An 18,425-nucleotide genomic window follows, 5' to 3' on the forward strand; every position below is an offset into this window, starting at 1 on the left:
CAGGGAATGTTGAGATAACATTGTGACTCCTGTGGGCTGAGGTGCCGAGTACTGCCCGCCGCCACCAACAACCACCATTAACACTGATTCTTTTTTTATTTTTTTTTTATCCCAGGTCTTACAGCTTCTTGTTATGAAGGCATTTAACTTATTTTTCAATAAGAATAAAGAAGTTGTGTAACTATCCATAGTAAATTTCAAATGGATATAATGAAATGGTAGAACGTTTGAGATTCTGGCAACTGAATAGTTTCTCGGCACAGTGCGGCACCACGGGGCTTTTAGATCCTACTCTAACACACGGCACATACCCATGTACACTACACATTTGGGAGCTTCTCAACATACCTGATATATTACTGGTAACAGACTTCGAGTAAGACTTGGGAAATCCAGTTTATCTTGGCCCCAAGTAAGTCCTTGAAGATTAATAGAATCCTATACACGTGCACATCACACAAGACACACCGCGTCACTGGCCGGACCTTGGGCTGGATACGCCGAGCTATGGTTCAGTGTTTCGAAGCCGTTCGATGCTTGAACGATACACACATGTATAATCAATATAAAAAGATGTATAGAACGCAGAAAGTTTTATATATATATATATATATATATATATATATATATATATATATATATATATATATATATATATATATATATATATATATATATATATATATATATATATATATATATATATATATATATATATATATATATATATATATATATATAATATATATATATATATCATAGCAATACACACTCACACACAAAGGGTGTTAATGGATCATATTTTTGTTAATTTTTTATCTTTTTATCCTCTATCATTCTCTTTCATTCTCATCTATCACCCCACAGTCTCTCTCTCTCTCTCTCTCTCTCTCTCTCTCTCTCTCTCTCTCTCTCTCTCTCTCTCTCTCTCTCTCTCTCTCTCTCTCAGGGGGCCTTACTGAGGTACCTGAATCACTTTCAGTCATCAGTTCCTCTAGGATCCAAAAACCACACACACACACACACACACACACACACACACAGGATTTTTATTAAAGGCACAAACATTATTACATTTATATAATATTCAATAGATAATCAACCAGTAAAACAAATATACTTGAATCAAAGAATTCATTAATAAAAAAAATGAATAAATAGATAGATAATGTTCACAACTCGAATGAAAAAAATCCACCTCAAAAATATTCCTTTCTTATAACAGGACAATCAAGGTAATGGACAATTCAGATAAAACAATAAAGCAGCGGTTCACCCAACGCAAGGTATTTCATTTAGTTGTTAAAAAGGTGACAGTGATGAAGCAGAGGCACATCAAACTTGTCTGTGAGTGTGTGTGTGTGTGTGTGTGTGCGTGTGTGTGTGTCAGAGAAAGAGAGAGAGAGAGAGAGAGAGAGAGAGAGAGAGAGAGAGAGAGAGAGAGAGAGAGAGAGAGACTATAAATGAGTTGAATATTTGAATATACGTAAATATATGGCGGATGACGAGCATGAAAAGCAATAGAGAGAGGAGAAAGAGATTTAATGTGAACGAAATCAGGTCCATAAATACCCTCTGTCTTCAGTAATGAGCGCTGTGATCTCGACTCTCAATGATTATGCTTCCTAAGATAACGATGGTAGTGACAAAGAAAAACTTCTAAGATTTTCCTATCAAAAATACAAGACAAAGAAGAAAGAGGATATAAAAATGGTGTTTACTGACATTAAAAGATAATTTAAGTCATTCCCAAGTAATTAACACACATGAAAAGGAAAGAAAAGAAACATTACACTATATAGGAGATATACTTGAAAGCCTCACAGGGCAGACGTACAACAGGATGTGCAAGTTATAAACGTAAAATAGAGAGAAAAAAATGTGATAAGCAAATATGCTTTTGGTAAAGTTACAGCAATGACTTATTAGTAATATGTATATATATATATATATATATATATATATATATATATATATATATATATATATATATATATATATATATATATATATATATATATATATATATATATATATATATATATATATATATATAAACCAAAGAGGTAAGATACTCTGGTTAATTCTTGCACTAATAAGATGGACAGAACAGAAGGAGCAGCAATGGCACTGGAAGCGGTGGAAGGCAAGCTCAGAAGAGCATCATTCATGGAAATAGTGGTCGAAGGTAACAAGAGATGCAACACTGCGGCGGTGAGTGAGAGGATGAAGACAGTCTGTTAGAAGGCAGTAATAAATAAGGAAAGCTTTTAATTAACTATAGCCTGTTTAGGCTGACTATGAGATGAACCTCCCGATATGTGGGAGGTCACACATATGTATGTATTCTACATGAGCTCCATACATGAGGTGATAAGAGTCCTCTATAGAGTTAACAGTTAGGAAGATCATTGGCGGAAACTGCACAGAACACCTAACTTCACACAAGGTTGTTTCTGATGGATACATAGATATACTGTCCTGTGTTGTTACGGACATCCTAACGATGTCTTTGCAGGCTACAACATGCTATATCACCTCGTTGCTGTTCATTAAAGCAGTAAATCAAATTATCTTCACTGATTATTCTATTAATGAATAGATTATTCGCAAACGAAACATAATTGGGAACATACGTCCAGTTTAAAATCCTTAACATGAAACGATTGGGTGATGGTGGCGGCAGGCCTCGAATGTATATCCTAGGGTCACGATTTTTAAGCCTTTGCTTTCCACTAATTCCTCCCATACTGCATGCATAGAAGAAATTTTGAATTGAAAAACGTAAATACGGTCAAGAACATGAAATTTAGAAAGCATACAAATAAACACATTTATATAAATATATCTTTTGGTGTTTACCTTCCCATTATATATGAAAATGCCAGTTAACCTTCCGAATACTTGGAATTGTTAAAGCAGGAAACATGGGATGGAGGAGAGATTCAAACAAGAAGTGACGAGAGAGGGAAGGGTGAAAAGCAAGAGGAAATTACTCGTAAATATGAATGGAAAAGAGAAACATTTGCAACATGAAAGCAAAACAAGGGAAGGGACGGAACGAGGAGAGACAAAAGAAATATAATAAACGAATATAAATAACCAAGACACACACACACACACACACACACACACACAGAGAGAGAGAGAGAGAGAGAGAGAGAGAGAGAGAGAGAGAGAGAGAGAGAGAGAGAGAGAGAGAGAGAGAACATAAGAACATAAGAACATAAGAAATAAGGGAAGCTGCAAGAAGCGACCAGGCTTACACGTGGCAGTCCCTGTATGAAACACACCTACCTATTTCCATCTGCTATCCCCATCCATAAACTTGTCTAATCTTCTCTTAAAGCTCTCTAGTGTCCTAGCACTAACTACATGATTACTGAGTCCGTTCCACTCATCTACCACTCTATTTGAGAAGTAATTTTTTCCTATCTCCTTCCTAAACCTAAATTTTTCAAGCTTTAACCCGTTATTTCTTGTTCTACCCTGGTTGCTGATCCTAAGAATTTTGCTTACATCTCCCTTGCTATAACCCTTATACCACTTAAAGACTTCTATCAGGTCCCCTCTTAACCTACGTCTCTCTAGAGAATGTAAATTTAACCGCTTCAACCTCGCTTCGTAAGGAATACTCCTCATCCCCTGAATCCTTTTAGTCATTCTCCTCTGTACTGATTCTAATAGACCTATATCTTTCCTGTAATGTGGGGACCAGAACTGCACAGCGTAGTCTAGATGAGGTCTGACCAGCGCCAAGTATAACTTTAATATTACTTTCGGCCTTCTACCTTTAACACTCCTAAAAATGAATCCTAGTACCCTATTTGCTTTGTTTCTGGCTTCTATGCATTGTTTCCCTAGACGGAGTTCAGAGCTAACTATAACTCCTAAATCTTTCTCGTACCCTGTACCTACCAGAGTTTGGGTGTTTAATGTGTACCTATTGTGTGGGTTTCCTCTACCTACGCTAAGCACTTTGCATTTATTGATATTAAATTGCATTTGCCATCTATCCGTCCATTCATTCATTCTATCTAAGTCTGTCTGCAAGGCGATGGCATCCGCTTCTGACCTAATTAATCTACCTATCTTTGTGTCATCCGCAAATTTACTAACATCGCTACTAATTCCACTATCCAAGTCATTGATATATATTAGAAATAATAATGGCCCTAATACTGATCCCTGTGGCACCCACTAATGACATGACCCCACTCGGATTTCGAGCCGTTTATTAGCACTCTCTGTCGCCTGTTACCAAGCCATGACCCTATCCAACCTAACACCTTCCCATCTATCCCGTGCGCCCTAACCTTTCTCAGGAGCCTTTGATGGGGCACCTTGTCGAATGCTTTACTAAAGTCCAGATATAAGATATCATAACTATCACCATTATCTACTGCCTCGTACACCTTACTGTAAAAACTTAACAAGTTTGTCAGGCAAGACTTCCCCTTCGTGAAGCCATGCTGTGACTGATTTATCAAGTTCTGTTTGTCTAAATGTTCCCTAATGTTCCTGGCTATTATTGACTCTAACATTTTACCTACAACTGAAGTTAAGCTGACAGGTCTATAATTAGACGCTAATTATAGACCTGTCAGCTTAACTTCAGTTGAGAGAGAGAGAGAGAGAGAGAGAGAGAGAGAGAGAGAGAGAGAGAGAGAGAGAGAGAGAGAGAGAGAGAGAGAGAGAGAGAGAGAGAGAATAAAAAGAGTCGACGAAAGACATATTACTTTTTAGCAAGTGACATCAGGCCAGCAAGTTTTCCGGATAATAAACAACACCTGTCTTAACTATTATTTGCCAGGGACTCTCTCTCTCTCTCTCTCTCTCTCTCTCTCTCTCTCTCTCTCTCTCTCTCTCTCTCTCTCTCTCTCTCTCTCTCTCTCTCTCTCTCTCTCACTTTTGTTTACGTAAGGTCACTGGCCAAGGGAAACAAAAAAAGGAAGAAAAATCCCACTGAGGTGCCAGTCCCAAAAGAGATGTTAAGAGAATCATCCAATATTGAAGGATAAGTGTCTTAAAACCTATCTCTTGAAAGAGTTCATGTCATAGAAGAGAATCATCCAATATTGAAGGATAAGTGTCTTAAAACCTATTTCTTGAAAGAGTTCAAGTCATAGGAAGGAGGAAATACAAAAGCAGGTAGGGAGTTCCAGAGTTTACCAGAGAAAGGGATGAATGATTGAGAATACTGGTTAACTCTTGTATTAGAAAGGTTGACAGAATAGGGATGAATAGGATGATAAGAGAAGAAAATCTTATGCAGCTTGGCCACGGAAGGAGGGGAGGCATGCAGTTAGCAAGATTAAAAAAGCAGTTAGCATGAAAATAGCGGCAGAAGATAGCAAGAGATGCAGCATTGCGGCGATGAGAAAGAGGCTGAAGACAGTCAGTTAGAGGAGAATTGATAAGACGAAAAACTTTTGATTCCAGCCTGTCTAAAATAGCGGTATGGGTGGAACCCACCCTCCCCATACATGTGAAGCATATTCCTTACATGGGCGGATGAGGCCCTTGTACACAGTTAGCAGCTAGGGGGGGGGGGTCGGTGTGAAAAACTGGCGGAGACGTCTCAGAACACCTAACTTCATAGAAGCTGTTTTAGCTAGAGATGAGATGTGTAGTTTCCAGTTTAGATTATAAATACAAGACGGACCGAGGGTGTTCTAGTGTAGAAGGAAGGGGCACTTGAATGTCATTGAAGAAGATAGGATAGTTGTTTGGAAAGTTGTGTCGAGTTGATAGATAGAGGAATCGAGTTTTTGAGCCATTGAACAACACTAAGTTTGCTCTGTCATAATCAGAGATTTTAGAGAGATCAGAAGTCAGATGTTCTGTGGCTTCCCTGGGAGAACTGTTTACTTCCTGAAGGGCTGGACGTGTATGAAAAGACGTTGAAAAGTGCAAGGTGATATTATCAGCGTAGGAGTGGATAGGACAAGACGATCATTGATAAATAACAGGAAGAGAGTGGGTGACAGGACAGGACCTTGAGGAAAACCACTGTTAATAGATTTAGGAGAAGAACAATGACTGTCTACCATAGCAGCAATAGAACGGTCAGAAAGGAAACTTGAGATGCAGTTACAAAGAGAAGGATAGAAGCCGTAGTAGCCTCCAGTTATCAGAAGCAAAACGCTAGAGGCACCTCCGCTTTGTGGGATCCTGAGGAGGAACTGAAGCGATAAAACAAGATACATATATGAGATTGTGATCGGAGGAGCCTAACGGAGAAGATAGGGTGACAACTTAAGCAGGATTCGAGGTTAGGAAAAGGTCAAGAATGTTGGAGACAGCAGGGCCACTGTGAAATCTGGGTTTCTTCAGCCGGGATTTGGACTTGAGATTTGGTGTCTTTGATTTCTTCCTTTCTCTCTTTCTCTGGCTTCTTCTTCTTCTTATTATTATTATTATTATTATTATTATTATTATTCTCCTTCCTCTTTTTCTTCTTTTTTTTTTTTTTTCATTGGGGGATTGAATGTAACCGGGCATATTGAAAACAACTATACAAACCATACAACCATAACAGCAACCAGCGTCACAACTCTGCCAAAATGTTCGTAACACAGGAGGCCACTAGAGACGTTTATATAATAGTACTATTTAGTCATATGGCGTCTCCGCCCGATAGGTCTGGTGTGCAGGTGACAGTATTGTATTACCCTTGCACGGATCATCCAATGCTAGTATGAATATCTTCTTCTTCTCATTGTCTACCTGTATTGTGCATCAGCTTTCTGATACTGGCTAATGATATGTTAAACAACGGTATAAAAGCCACAGAGTATTTTGAGTTAGTGCTACTTATAGATACTCGTACATCCAATTAACAATGAACGGTAAAAACATGAAAAGATAGAACAGAACCACAAACAATATACCAAGATGTTTCCGAACACAATGGATGGACTGCACAATAGTGAGATTGGGAACGCTGGGCCGCGTTGATGAGGTGGGACGGGACTGGATTTGGCAAGATTGGCTGGATTGGTCTCAGCTAACACTGACTAGCAGAGGAGGATTTGTTTAGGACTTGGTGAAGTGGTAGAGGAGAGGCGCAGGTTAAGAGAGAAGTGAAAGCATGTCTTTATATTGTATGACCTTGATGGATGTGGCCTGTTATGTTACATGTGTGTGTGTGTGTGTGTGTGTGTGTGTGTGTGTGTGTGTGTGTGTGTGTGTGTGTGTGTGTGTGTGTGTGCGCGCGCGCGCAGGCGTTTCTATTAAAACAGAATTGACACATTAAATGTGAGTTTTTTCTTTTTTTATGTAGAAAGGACACTGGCCAAGGGCAACAAAAATCCAATAAAAAAATATGCCCACTGAAATGCCAGTCCCATAAAAGGGTCAAAGCAGTGGTCAAAAATTGATGAATAAGTGTCTTGAAACCTCCCTTTTGAAGGAATTCAAGTCATAGGAAGGTGGAAATACAGAAGCAGGCAGGGAGTTCCAGAGTTTACGAGAGAAAGGGATGAATGATTGAGAATACTGGATAACTCTTGCGTTAGAGAGGTGGACAGAATAGGAGTGAGAGAAAGAAGAAAGTCTTGTGCAGCGTTGCATAGAAAGACCCGCAAAATGCTTTATCCTTATATCTATTATAATTTATACGCGGTAGGCAAGGGTAGGTAGTAAGATGCATGATGGTTCGTCAGAGAGAGTGCCGCCAAGGAACTGCCCAACAGAGGTGGGATATGGTTGTCAGGCGTTATCATGGTTGCGCTGCCGGTCTCTGCAAATCGTTTCACATCAATGTGAAGAATATAGCATTTGCCAGTGAATTGTAGATTTTTGTCTGTATGGATTATGGCATTTTTATAGCAGAGTGAATATCTCCCTTTAATATACACAACGACTGGTAATAAATATAAGAAAAAAGAGAGCTATTATTGAGGTTATTAATACATTCTTTTATCTACCACTATCTCCCTTCGACGCAAACCAAAATAGTGTGTGAGAACTAAATCAGTTCTCATACCGCCATCCTTTGTCAATTCTCACCACACCACACGCGAGAGTACACAAGGTTTGTCCATAGCTTTATTCCTTTATTTTGCTTGTGTTTTTTTTTTTTTTCATGTATAAGCTGCAGCTCATAGGTTATTATGTCACATTGATTTATCTTGATGCTTGCCTGTCTGTCCCCTTTTGATTGCTGTTTCTGTTTTTAGTAGCGTGATATTTTATGATATATATATATATATATATATATATATATATATATATATATATATATATATATATATATATATATATATATATATATATATATATATATATATATATATATATATATATATATATATATATATATATATATATATATATATATATATATATATATAAACGGTTGTTCTGCTCTCATGCCCACGCTCTTGAATCATTCGAGTTTTCCACCATCTGGCTACAACTACAGTCACTCTCAAACTAAATTTATCTGTGCTGTATACCTCTCACCTAATTCCTCTGACTATAAGAAATTTCTGATTTTCCTTGGAATGACTACTGCTTCCGTGACAGAGACCCGTCTCTGTGTGCCGAGCGCATAACAGAGGTGATAAGGTGATAGTGTCTGACATGGAGGCGTACATTCCTCACTCTTTTTCTCGACCGAAATCTTCCAAACCTTGGTTTAACACAAGTTTTCGTGCTATACATGATAGAGAGGTGGCCCACAAAAGGTATTTAAGCCTTCCAACACTAGAATCTCATGCACTTTATATTTCTGTCCGGAACCATGCCAAGTCTGTTCTCCTACTAGCCAAAAACTCCTTCATTAATAGAAACTGTCAAAATCTTTCAAAATCTAACTCACCTCGTGACTTCTGGCATCTAGCTAAAAACTTCTCCATTAACTTTGCTTCATCTTCTTTCCCTCCTTTATTTCAACCAGATGGCACCACTGTTATCATATCTATCTCTAAAAGCTGAATTATTCGCTCAAACCTTTGCTAAAAGCTCTATCTTGGATGATTCAGGGCTTGTTTCTCCTTCTCCTCCAACCTCTGGCTACTTCATGCTACCCACTATAATTCTTCGTAATGATGTTTTTTCATGCCCTCGCTGGCCTAAACCCTCGGAAGGCTTATGGACCTGATGGGGCCCCTCCTATTGATCTCCGAAACTGCGCCTCCGTGCTTGCACCTTGCCTAGTCAAACTCTTTTAACTCTGTGATCGTTCTAATCCCTGAAACTACCGTCCTATTGTTTTAGTTTCCTGCCTATCTTTTTTTTTTCTAATATATCCTCAACAGGAAGATTCTTAAACATCTATCACTTCACAACCTTCTATCTGATCGCCAGTATGGATTTCGTCAAGGCCGCTCTACTGGTGATCTTCTGGTTTTCTTTAATGAGTCTTGGTCATCCTCATTTAGAGATTTTGATGAAACTTTTGCATATATCAAAAGCTTTTGATAGAGTCTGGCACAAAGCTTTAATTTCTAAACTATCGTCCTACGGCTTCTATCCTTCTCTCTGTAACTTCATCTCAAGTTTCCTTTCTGACCGTTCTATTACTGCTGTGGTAGACAGTCACTGTTCTTCTCCTAAATCTATTAACAGCGGTGTTCCTCAGGGTTCTGTTCTGTCACCCACTCTCTTCCTATTATTCATCAATGATCTTCTAAAACCAAAGCTCTTGTCCTATCCACTCCTACGCTGATGATACCATCCTGCACTTATCCACGTCTTTTCGTAGACGTCTAACCCTTCATGAAGTAAACATTTCACATTCACCACTGGAGTTAGACAAACACTTCGTGTCCTTCGAAAACTGCAGGTAATGCCGTGAACTCTTTCGCTAGCTGTTGTTCCCCATGCTGACAGTTTGCATTTAGGTATATTATGATTCCTCAATGTTTTTTTTTTTTTTTAATACGCTTTTAAATTATTCATCTTCTGTTACTCATCTGACACTGAAAGTCCTTCAGATCAAATACCTGACACAATTGACATAATTTGCTGTGAATTTTAATAATGTTTTTCGTTTTCATCATAACACCTAACAATAACACATGATGTCTTTACTGCAGATATATATGTTGACATCTATTAGTACACAAACATTTTCGCCGACAAAGTATTTTGCCCAAGGCTTCCTTGTAACCAGAACCAATCACGCCCTTCATAACAGCTGTCACATTTTTAACCTAAAAGCTAAATTCTTGAGCTATTTTCGAATCAAGAAAACAGTTTTTGATGACGTGATATAATATGGTTGAATGCTATATTATGTTCAGAAAAAAATGATTGTGAGTGATATATCGGCAATCCCCTTATTTCCTTCCGTGTATCATGTTGTTCCCACTTCCAAACTCTAATATTAATGATTGTCTTACAACGATACCTTGCATTCCTCTTATATGTCTTAAAAATCCCCCATGGCTCTTTAATTCACTAACATCAGTTGTAAGTTGTTGTGATCCACTTTGCCAACGCACGTCTTCCAGTAGTGCTGAGCTCTCTCTCTCTCTCTCTCTCTCTCTCTCTCTCTCTCTCTCTCTCTCTCTCTCTCTCTCTCTCTCTTTCTCTCTCTCTCTCTCTCTCTTTCATTCATTTACCTTTTTCTTTTGGGTTGGCACAGCTTTCTCCCTATCTTCACTGCTACGGTATCAGTATCCTCTTATCATCCAGACTGGGGTTAGATCGGACGTGCCCGAGTGGGGATCCCAAGATAGATTGTTTCTCAACTGGACAAATCAATCTTGCCTCGTAGCGAAAGATCACCCCCCACTTATAAATTTTGCCCTCACAGTATAGTAAATATCCTCACACATAATAAATAACAATGCATGAGACAGTTATATAATAAATAGAGGGACGAGTTAGGTTAGCGTCGGAATAAAGAGAGAGAGAGAGAGAGAGAGAGAGAGAGAGAGAGAGAGAGAGAGAGAGAGAGAGAGAGAGAGGAAAAGAAAAAAAAAGATTGGCATTTTATATACGCGAGTATAGATTTTTTTTTACAGACAAGCTTTATTATTTTTTGCTTTTGTTTAATATATATATATATATATATATATATATATATATATATATATATATATATATATATATATATATATATATATATATATATATATATATATATATATATATATATATATATATATATATATATATATATATATATGTATATATGTGTATATATATGTATATATACACATATATATATATATTTAGACTTTCTATGGCTGGTCATTTTCTTTTTAATATTAACGAAGATAATTAGGCTGTGAAAAAGCTGTTAGGCTGAGGAGAGTAGATCTGCAGCAGATTTTAGTGCGAGTATCAGGTACAGGTACAAAGTGCGCGTGGGAGGGGAATGGTTGGTGTGTAAGTGTACGTGCGTGTGCGTAATGTGCTGAATGTTCCAGACATATACTTTTTTTTTCCTCGGTCACGAATCACGCAGTCTCTCTTTTCTTTTTGCCGATGCACCAAACTCTAATTTTACTGCGATTGTCGGTTTTGCGCGTGTGTGAGCGAAGATATGACGTTGGAGTATCGGTGGTTATTTAACTAGATGCCTGAATCAAGAATGCATTCTTACCTTACCTGATCTGAGAAATCACAGTGTTAATTTTTTTCTTGGTTACAGTAACTGTACTAAGACAGGTTTCCATCGAGTCATATGAAAAATAAAGAAAAGGATAACTTTATCTGAAAGTAAATGAATAAACAAAAATAAAACAGACGTATGGGTTAAGCATGAATGGATGAATTCTATAAAGAAAAAAAATAAAGAAAAACAACAGGCGTATCGAGCGTGTGTGTGTGTGTGTGTGTGTGTGTGTGTGTGTGTGTGTGTTTACGTACAATTATTATTATTATTATTGATACTTTTACAGCGGCAGCTTCTATTGACAGCATTATTATATACATCTGGGCGCGGTTCCATTGTGAAGAGAGAATGGCTCGAGGGTATCCATCTCCCTGTTGTGTCCTTCAGGAGCCCCCTGGTTCCTACCTCTTACGTGATAGTCTTCAGGGGTGACGGAAAGCACATACTTTTGTAGTCTCTTCAGTATATTTGATACAGAGTGAATACAGACGGACTGACGAGTACCCGTGCTAGAGATCACTGCCCATTTTATTCGTTACACGTGAACATCCGAGACGGCAGAGATCGAAAAAGAAGTGAAATCAGAGACAAAGGGAATATCATGGGCCCTTATGTTGACCTTATGAGGGGAAGGGAGAGGAGTATCTGCACAGGTGCTTCCCCGGCGCCCAGCACACCTTGAAAAGATTCATAATGCAATGTTCGTCAGTCGTATGTGATTATGAGTCGAGTGACTCAACTCATAAATTTATAATGACTTCTTATATTGCATATATAAAAGTTAATTCCTTTGCACAGCATCAGCACTAACTGTTTAGTTTTTGTCATATTTTGTGCATTTTCTCATATTTTTTTTGATACTGCTTATATATCACTTTTTTCTGTCAAGTTGTTCCATTTATATATTGTGTCAAATTTTTTTGGGGTATATTTCTCAGATATACATATATATATATATATATATATATATATATATATATATATATATATATATATATATATATATATATATATATATATATATATATATATATATATATATATATATATATATATATATATATATATATATATATATATATATATATATATATATATATATATATATATATATATATATATATATATATATATATATATATATATATCTGAGAAATATACCCCCAGAAACATTAATATATATATATATATATATATATATATATATATATATATATATATATATATATATATATATATATATATATATATATATATATATATATATATATATTAATGTTTCTGAAAAGTGAAAACACTTATTCTGCTGGTTCTCCACAATCGTTGTTTAATTCTACTATGGCTGCTAATGGTAGCCATAGTTAATTTTCCTGCTTCTACTGCTCTTCCTGCTGCCACTGTGGCTACTCCTTCTACTTCCACTACTAAACTCCTACATCAGGATCCTTCCATGAAAAGGTATAGGGGTGAGGAACCAGAGCACACAGCATTGTCATTTCTGCAACAATATGAGGATTTAATGACACATAGTAACATTATTTCTGATGCAGACAAGACGTCTTTTGTCCGTTTTCAATTGCTGTCTTGTTCTCTTGCTTTTCTGATGATGTCGGCAAGCTCCTTTAACCATTCCTCACTTCAAAATGATTATACTGAATTTCGCAGTAATTTTTTGAGGACCTTCGGATCATCACGGACTCATGATTCCATTCAGTGGGCTTTCCGTTATGCTCTCTTACAACACAGTTTGGTAATATAGGTCACAAGCTCGGTCAGTTACGTGCTGCTGAGCACGCCCATGACGTTGTAGAGTTTTTTGAAGTCTGGAAACTGGGTGCGAAACGGTCAGATGAGTGTAGATAACTCTTCACAAGTTATGTTACTTTCCTTACTGCTCAAGAAAGACGTGTTGCTTCTTACCTTGACATCAAACCCACTGATTCTCTTTTGGATTTTGCCACTAAAATCAGTAAAAAAATGTTGTGCCACACCCTCGCCGCCGGCATTCCATTTTCCGGTCCCCTAGGACCTGACGCCAGCCTCTGCCAACCACGTGGTGTGAGGTCAACCCTCACACCCTTCGTCTCCGGACGCCAGCCCTGGCCGTGACCTGACCCGGCCAGCAACCACCCCTACATCTTTCAGTTTGTGTCCGCCTTTCCTCGCTGGATGACATGCCAGTCGCGTCCACTCAGACCTCGGGGTCGGACATGTGGCTCCTATGAGCTACCTTATTACCTGTTGTACAGTTTATTTTATTAATATAACGCAGCAGCATTATCACCGTGTTTCTTTGGTCACCCACACACACTACTGGAACCAAATTAACTAGTACAATGCAGGCATTACCTCACTCCCATAGCATGTCACCTGCTGTTAGTGACACGTCTCCTTCGCGTCATCACCTCCACTTCAGATGTCTCCCGTCGAGCGTGCTCCCCTTCAGCTGTTGCCTTCATCCCGGTGTCCACCTCTTTCATGCAATTATTGCCATAAAGACGGTCACACTTACATATTTTGCTTCAGTCGTAATAAAGAGTTCAAGTCTGCTAGTTCATTAAATCCACCTGAGCATGAAGCAAGTTCTTCTGGGAAAGTGCCTTCTAAATAGTTTTCAGGCTACACTCGCTCTAAACCTTCATCACCTGCCCATCGTGTTCAGTTTCACTCTCTTGGTCAGACACGGTATACACGCACTCCGTCTCCAGCTCCGAGACCTCGCATGGCTGCAGAGCGTCCGTCTAAATTCTGTATCATTCATAACTTCGGTAACAGAGGGATGTTTCAAAATTCTGGATTGGAAGCGAGATCAAGATGATACAACCTCTCAGTCAAATTTTCGGAGACGCCAACTTCAAAACGGGAAAGATTAGTGCCTGGTCGGCAGTCTTGTTTCCCTTCCCTTCCAAAACTTGCAAGTATATCAGTGTTTTTCTTAAGACACTCCTTTTTCTTTGGTAGTTGATACTGGTGCTTCTTGTAATTTACTGAGTGTCCAGGCTTATCCCAAATTTAAAAACTTACTGAATCTTTCCTTACAGCCTGCTAACAATTATCTTGTCAGTGTACAAGGTTCTCCCTTACATGTCCTTGGCACATTTGATCTCCCCTTATCTCTTACAAGTCATGTACCACCATCTGAGGCACAATTTTTTGGTAACGTCTGATTTTGTACATAATAGCGATGGTCTCTTGGGACTTGATTCGCTTGTGACCTATGGTATAGATGTTTTACCCCAACATCATGCTATTTCCTAAAAGGACAATCTTATCTCTGTAATGGACATTCCTGCTTCTCTCTTAGACTTTAAATCTCCTGTTCATACCTCACAGCGTTCACGTTCCACAGATCACGGTTCACCATTGCCTGATTTTACAGAGTCGAAACGTTCAGTCTCTACTGTGGATGTTTGTTCTATCGTTGTGGTTGTGGATCAACGCGTGGGCCCTATGAGTGTAGTTCGCCTTTCGATTCGCGTAGCAAATGCGACTGTTGACTCCTGCATCTTATCTTTGCCAGACTCTGTCCGCGTTCGTAAATTGGCTCTTGAAAATACTTTTTCTTGTGTCCGTGATGGTCATATAACTGATGCCTAAATGATTAACCTAACCGGTGCCCCGATTTCTCTCAAGAGCGGTGTACTTCTTGGTTCTTTTGAAGTCTGCCACAGTAAGTCCTTTCATGACTCACCACACCTTATTTCTTTTGTTTCCTTTAACGTAGATTTTTCTAATGACACTGCTGATCTCGTTCCTCAGCTTTTGGCTCATGTTGAGCTGTTAGACTTTCGGACAGCAAAGTCTCGTCTCCTCGACTTGCTTATCAAACACAAACCGGCTGTTGCTTTGCCTTACGAACCACTTGGTGTCACTGACCGTATCGCGCAGTACATTCAGTTGAAGCCTGATAAACGTCCTTCTTCAGTGCGTTTCTATCGTTTGCCTCACAGTCAATGCGCTGTTGTTCAAGATTTAGCTTATGGAATGCTGAAAGACGGTACCATTCAGGAATCACATTTTCCTTGGAATTCACCACTGTTCTTGTTCCCAAAGAAAGACGGTTCTTATCGTGCTGTAGTTGATTTTCGAGTTGATTGTCCCTGACCATTATCCTCTTCCTGTTTTAATTGACCTTTTGCAGTTCATCGGGAAAGGTAACACTGTGTTCACTACTCTTGACCTGAAATCAAGTTTTTGGCAGATTCCTTTGGACTCCAGTAGCCGTGAGATTACTGTCTTTTTCTATACCATCAGGTCATTATGAGTAGGTCCGTGCCGCAATGAGTTTACGTAACTCGCTCTAACTTGCCAGCGACTTGTTAACAGTGTTTTTCAAGGTCTTATTGGCAATGGATTGTTTATATACCTTGATGATTTGATCTTAGTATCTCGTGATCTTGAGTTTCACTTTGATAAACTCGAACTTGTTTTGCAAAGGTTCCCAGAAGCAGATCTTAAATTTAACCTGCTTAAGTGTAAATTCCTTCGATCACGTATTGAGTTCTTAGGTCATGTAGTTGACAAAATGGCATTCACATTACTGACATCAAGTATAGGGATGTTCAAGACATTTTTGTTCTTCAGGAGGGGTATTTTCTGTAAATCATGTGTGCTCTTTCCTTGGGCTTGCGGATTATATTATCGTGCGTTCATCAAAGACTTTGTATCCATTGCGTCGCCTCTCACGCGTCTTCTTAAAAATGATGTCTCTTTAATATGGGACGATGCCCAGCAAACTAATTTTGATACACTCAAACACGCATTCACTCACGCTCCAGACGTTGCCTTTCCAGATTACAGTTTGCCTTTTACGCTTTGTACCGATGCCATTGCTTTGGGGGTTGGTGCTGTTCTGATGCAGCAGACTGAGAGTTTTCGTCCTAACGTCATCGCTTATGCCAGCCGTAACCTGAATGCTACGGAGTCTTGATACTCAATCACTCATCTTTAGGCTTTGGCGCTTGTATGGGCTCTTTGTCATTTTCGTGACATCATCTATTGCTACCTATTGACTGTTTGTATTAATTATGCTCTTTTGTTTCTCCTTCTCAATGGTAAAAGTAATTTCAGTCGCTTTGTCATTCTTGCACGTTTGCCTAACAAATCTGCTCCAATTGTTATCCATGCTTTGTTCATTTAGTACACCTTCAGTTTTCTTTCTGACGATGGGACAGAGTTTAAGAATGAGGTGCTTCACACCATTTGTTAACTACAACATTTCACAATGCTTTATAACAGCCTACCATCCAGCTTCTAATGGACTTGTGGAACGGAGTAAAAGAGAACTTTCGGAGATTCTTCGGCATGTTGCAGGCAAATTTCATGAGTCTTGGGAGGACTGGCTTCCGCAAGTAACTGCTTCTATTAATGGTAATTTCGTCTACTGAAAGATTCCTTACTATATTGTGTTTAGAGAAGAGAAACGTCTCCCTTATGACATATTTGTAGTTCCTCGTGTGCCCGTGTATTCCGCCGATGATTATGCTCATTCTCATATCCACACTCTTAAGACTATCCATGCGTCTGTGCGAGACAGACTTCAAACTTCACGTGCGATGTTTAGTCGGCAGCACAGTACAACCATACCTGTGTCCCTTGGTGTTGGTGACACTGTCTTTAAAGCCTCACCTCACCGCAAGTCAAAATTATAACCTAATTTTTCACGTCCTTTTCTTATTACTGAGAGCCTTTCTGGTAGTAAATTTAAAATTTTTGATCCGGCTCAGAATATTTCAGAATTTACTCACGTAGATAGGTTGAAGAAGGCTCGGGTCCCCATCCCCTTCTCTTTTGATTCCCCCAATGCCTCGGTCTCCACCTGTTTCTCATACTTCTGTTCTTCCTAATCACTCCTGTAATCTCCGTAGCAGGGAACCCATTTCACAGATGTAATGTAATTTTTTTTCTTTGCTATCCCATTGCTTTGTACATTTTGTTTTTTCCACTTGAGAGGGATTGTTTTTTACCTACCTCCTGTAAGACCAGGCGTGTTTATTATTTATTTTTTGTGTGTGCTGTCCTGGATATATATATATATATATATATATATATATATATATATATATATATATATATATATATATATATATATATATATATATATATATATATATATATATATATATATATATATATATATATATATATATATATATATATATATATATATATATATATATATATTCTGCAGGAAGGATACTTTCTGTAAATTTTTCGTGTTGCACACATGTACTATAACGTTATATTTGTGTTACTGCTGCGTGACTTGACTGCTGCGTGACTTGCTCCGATAAGCATATATATACACACATATACCTTTATTTATTTTTCAATTGATGTGACCTGTGTGTCAACTAGAGTGCCTTGCGCCACCCATATTTTTATGTTTTGTTCTCTGCGAGGCCGCAGCTAAGGTGTGGCCGAGCTATGTGATAGCATGTATATGTTTTTTTTTTATTACTATTAAAGTTATTATTATTATTATTGTTATTATTATTACTATTTTCACTTATAATTTATTTATTTATTCCCAGACGCTTCTCGTCCCACGTTTGTTTTGGCGGGATCACTTATGGTGTCTCCCGCGTCCCTTGTCCTAGTCAGTCACAGCCTGCCCCAGGGCTAGTCACGCTCTGTATCATCGATTCTTTTAATACAATGGAGCCGCTCTACGAAGTTTTTACTGTTTTCTTATCACCTGGACAATCACTCAGTAACTTGTGCCCCCTAGCACAATTCTACTTAATCTTATGGAACGAAGTATTTTATTTCATTTTATTTCATATTTTTTTCTTGTAATGTACTTCCTAATTACACATAAAACAACTTTTCGCATCTTTACCAACAAGAA

At 38.2% G+C, this 18,425-nt stretch overlaps 1 long non-coding RNA gene across 1 annotated transcript in view; it reads right to left on the reverse strand.

Annotated features, from left to right (window-relative positions):
• LOC135106686 (uncharacterized) overlaps positions 1–516 on the reverse strand; it is a 280,738-nt gene extending 280,222 nt beyond the window's left edge. Inside the window, exon 1 of the long non-coding RNA XR_010271406.1 lies at positions 349–516. This is a non-coding gene — a long non-coding RNA (uncharacterized LOC135106686). The remainder of the gene's footprint in view (positions 1–348) is intronic.
• Positions 517–18,425: the final 17,909 nt, after the last annotated feature.

Source organism: Scylla paramamosain, chromosome 14 (genome assembly GCF_035594125.1).
Source record: "Scylla paramamosain isolate STU-SP2022 chromosome 14, ASM3559412v1, whole genome shotgun sequence".
NCBI lineage: Eukaryota > Metazoa > Arthropoda > Malacostraca > Decapoda > Portunidae > Scylla > Scylla paramamosain.